Here is a 4503-nt window from a genome sequence, read left to right on the forward strand (position 1 = left end):
ATTATATACACGTATTTTTCTCCCACAAACACCAGTATACACACACACACACACACACACACACACACACACACAAAAGTATCCATTATTTTACTGTTCAGAGCTCTTTACAATGTTAAATACTCGAATATGTTTCTAATTACGTCGTAGAATTTTATTTAAAAATTATAGTAGATAACCATAAACGGTAAGTAAAAATTTTAATTATTTAGGATTTCAGTACATTTCATTTCTTTTTCAATTTGATTTCTACTGATCAAAGCAATTTGAATGATGCCATTACACGTAAGAGTTGGGTAGCCAACGCACCGAGGACTTAATTAATTATAGCAGCAATTTAGTTGCTAGCTATGATTTCCCTTGATGGAACTATAATTTTCCTAATCACTTGCAGAGAAGATTTGTTTCCAGTGTATTCTAATCCTCTCTAAAAAGAAAGATCGCAGTTAGCCGATATAAGACATTTTATATTGTTAGCACTTAAAATATTTAACCTAGTTTCTATTTTTAAAAGTTTATTTTTTCTACCACTTTAGCATTTCTCTCTTTTGGCATGTATCTTCTTTCTTTTTCTTGTCCTAATTATTTTCTTTGATCAATATTTGGCCAATATTTCAATATCTTTCAATTTTAGACTCTATTTTGGTAAAATTACTGTTGCAAATAGATTATTAATCTTTATCGAAATTTGAATTTAAATTATCACATATTCTGTCATTTTCTCTTTTTAATCTGTAATTGCTTATTTAAACATTTTTATAGATTAGGCACTTCCATTTTCGTGCTACATTTGATTGAAACTTATTGTAAATGAAACATATTCATACATTTATCGGGTACTTTTTGAAAATACCGAACTACTCAAAACAAATACTTTTTATATTGGTATATATTTCATAAATGAATTTTCTAAAACAATAAAAAAAAATGTCCTTATCAATATATTGCTACTGGTAAATATAAACAAAAATGTTTCTTAAAATATAATCAAAGCTTATCAAACTGTTTTGAGAAAGAAAATGTGATTGAGTTAATTTCACAATTTCCCAAAGAGATTTAGGGAGAATGAGAAATGAAATCTAAACTAAGTTTAGCTATCTAACCTAAATACAGAAGATTAAACAAGATTAATTTGTGAGCCAAAAAGTTACCTTTTTCTGCAACACCAAATTAATTAGTAAAAATGGAATTTTGATTACTAGATTATTGACTTATAGATTATTTTTGTGTTGTGTTATGACCTTAATGTTTTTCAATACGAGATTTTGTTTTAGGGACAACACTCTAGATATAAGTTCGTGTTACTCTTGGCGTCATACGTCACGCTATCAACATTTCTAAAACTCGATAAGGATACAACGAATAATTAACTTCGATTAGGTTTATTGTAAAAGACTGATGTGAAATAAATTATATGTTAGAAGGATAATGACATCCACGTAATTAAATATTGATGATGATGATGATGATGATGATGATGATGATGATGATGATGATGATGATGACGACGATCATGATGATAATCTGGAAGAGGATGAAAAGGATGACGATGATGGTGACACTAAAAGAGAAAGCAAATTTTTTTTATTATTCCTTCACTGGTTTCAGCTATGGAACTTCAATCATGCTAAATCACCGTCTTCAGGTGTTTTATTCGACCTCAGTATTCGCACCTGCATAGTATCATATTACCATAAGCATCTATATATAATTTGAGAAATTAATTGAATGTCTAAGTTACCTTTTGACACAATGCAGTTTTTATATTGCTCACCATACACATAAACAGGAATACATACACGTACATACTCATAGAAACGTACACGATGGACACTAGCCTAGCCAAACGTTAGTAGAGTAAGCCCAATTTCGAATTTCATGAGGTTTTCTTTTGTAATGAAAACTAAGACAAACATATGGCATTCATCTATTTTATAATCTAGACGCAAAATAACCACAAAACGAAGCAAAACACAAAATTTACGAAGAAACTACATCAGTCTGTTTCCTCTAGGCTTCAGTCTTCGCTTATTAGCTTATAAACCACCTCAGCAACCAACTACTTTGCAATGTAAATTAAAACTAACTCAAACAATATATTATCATCACTTATTGTTAAGATTTTATGTTCTAGCGTCGGCTAAAGTACAGTTCTCTAACAACGCTAGTTTCTAATAAAGTTGTAAAAGACCTTGCAAAATATGGAGACTAGAACGAATGAAAATATGCTCTTGGTGAACTATGTGATTACAAAGTCAACTTATTAACACAAAGGCATGCAAAAGAGTTGTTGATAATTGCAATTTTGTTGTTTAGTCTTAAGCTCATTGATCGAATTGACCAATGATCGAAAATATTTCTAGCGTGAGCAATGCATGAATTTTTACTAATATAGAGTAACTAAGACTATAATTACAGAATACGATGCGCCTTTCCCATTCAAATTGTAAGATGTAATTTGGGAAAGATGTAGCTATTTCTAGAAAGTTAGCGACTACTTACAACTTCCATCATTAGTTCGGTATTAGTGTTGGTACTGCTTATGATGATGCATTGCAACACACACAAATGGTGCACACTAACTCATACTAGTAGTTTGTGGTTACTATGATACAATTTTGTCTAAAACAGTTCTCACTACTACAGATACTGATGTAACATATATGCTTATACATATATCAGATGGGTTACCTACTCACATAGCATTACTGTTTTCTTGATTTATTCTCTATAGATCAAATGTCGACAAATATTTACTTCTTGACAATCTAATACCGTATTTGCTATTATGTTTGCTTCTGAAACTATTAACATTTTATTCCTAGTTACTGTTTAATGATGCAATCATAATGACTAAAGCATACATTTCATTTAGAAGTTACTCCAAATATCAGAAATTAAATATTAACTTCATGATTTTACTCATTCAGCAGAAACAAAACATGTCTGCAGAATAATTTATTAATTGGATACCAAACGCTGTGTTCATAATTTATCAAACAATAGAATTTACTAACTCAATATATTTAACAAAGGAAAATATGTCAATTTTCTTTTCCTTTTAAAAATACTGAACAAGCAGAATATCTGGTATTTTCGGTTTTTTATTTTCTTTTGTCAACTCTTTCAGAATTTGTTTGACATATTGGTATTTTCTTCTTTGGCACTCTGCCTTCAATGTACAAAAACTTAATGTGTACAGTCAATATAATCAATTTCAGTATATTACAGATACATATTTCACCGACTGAATTAAGAAAGTGAAATTAACATTGAGTTTTATTAAAAGAGTTTGATATGCATGAACGTCACGACTTCAGTTTTCATTCTCGTTTAAGACTCTAAACTCAAAGAATGATTTTAGACTTTATAATGAAAACTGGAATTGTTTAGCGTTTTTATGTATTTTCCCTTCATTTGTGAATTGTTACTAATTGTGAATAGATTCAGAATGTGCCAGTAAAGTTCTTTCAATCAACAGATCTGTTAGCAGCAGTAAGAATAATACATACTTTTCAGCAACTTGGTAGATTCAGTACGGTGAAGATAAAAGAGGAAAATAAAATAAAATATATTAGCGCTATGTTATCACCAGCTCTTAAACCTATTTCTAATCCTCACAATTGTTGCATCACCTAACACTCTTCTCGGTTAAGATTATTTCTATACAACTTTTCAATCATAACACTTAAGTATGTTTTTTTTTCATGTGGCAATATCTTTTGTTTTTCATTCCCATTATTACCGGCAGGCATCCTAGTTTAGTCCAAACATGAATTAGATATAAGCAATTCTGGTCGAACAATTGATAATATAAAGAGTTTAAAGAAAGCAGTGAGCAATTGGAATTACATTGCTTTTGTAAAGTTGTTGCATTGTTTCTCGTAAAGTTATCAGCCAATACAACATATACATATGAATGACTGATGTGTACTGATGGGAAGTGGAAGCAGGGTATGAATGGGATAATATTCCTTTCAGTTATTATTTTGTTCGTTTATTTTCCTTCATTTTTTTCCTACTGCCCCATCGTAAAAGCATATGAAAATGAGTATTTGTTGGATTGTTTTCAGGCATAGTCTGTGCATATGTAATGAAGTTGTTTTTCAGCTTCAGTAATTATACATAATCGAAAAGATACTTTTTATGAGCCAAATTATTCAGCTACTATTAATTTTTCACCGAGATTATTTGAATTTCTTTGTAAATATTTGGTAGCCACCCACCTCATTTTTTTGTCTCTTTAATCATGTTAGTAATCTGCCTTAGTTCTGCAGTTTTATGCTGCCTGCTGTGATACATAAGGATACAGTTCAGTACTCTGAAATACTTGGAGCGGTCAATGTTTGTATATCGGGAAAATACCTTTAAAAGTATATAAATTATAAGGTGAGTAGTCTACATAATTTTTTATCATTTAAATATTATTACTGTGAGAATTGTATTATTGTTTTTATTTAAGCAATCTAAATCTGTATAAATGTTACTATATATATATATATA

The 4503-nt window shown here is 29.8% G+C and overlaps 1 protein-coding gene across 6 annotated transcripts in view; it reads left to right on the plus strand.

Moving 5' to 3' along the window:
* LOC106881053 (protein O-mannosyl-transferase TMTC4) overlaps positions 1-4503 on the plus strand; it is a 300747-nt gene that overhangs the window by 60343 nt on the left and 235901 nt on the right. The window contains exon 1 of one of the 6 annotated variants that reach the window (XR_008263718.1): positions 3497-4389. The exons of 1 other annotated variant lie outside the window; for it this stretch is intronic. The gene's annotated coding sequence lies outside the window, so the exon portion shown is untranslated. Of the gene's footprint in view, positions 1-3496; positions 4390-4503 lie in introns of those variants that run through there. 4 more of the 6 variants (XR_008263717.1, XR_008263716.1, XM_052966481.1 and 1 more) reach the window with 4 other exon arrangements.

This window comes from Octopus bimaculoides, chromosome 3 (assembly GCF_001194135.2).
Source record: "Octopus bimaculoides isolate UCB-OBI-ISO-001 chromosome 3, ASM119413v2, whole genome shotgun sequence".
NCBI classification, from domain to species: Eukaryota; Metazoa; Mollusca; class Cephalopoda; order Octopoda; family Octopodidae; genus Octopus; species Octopus bimaculoides.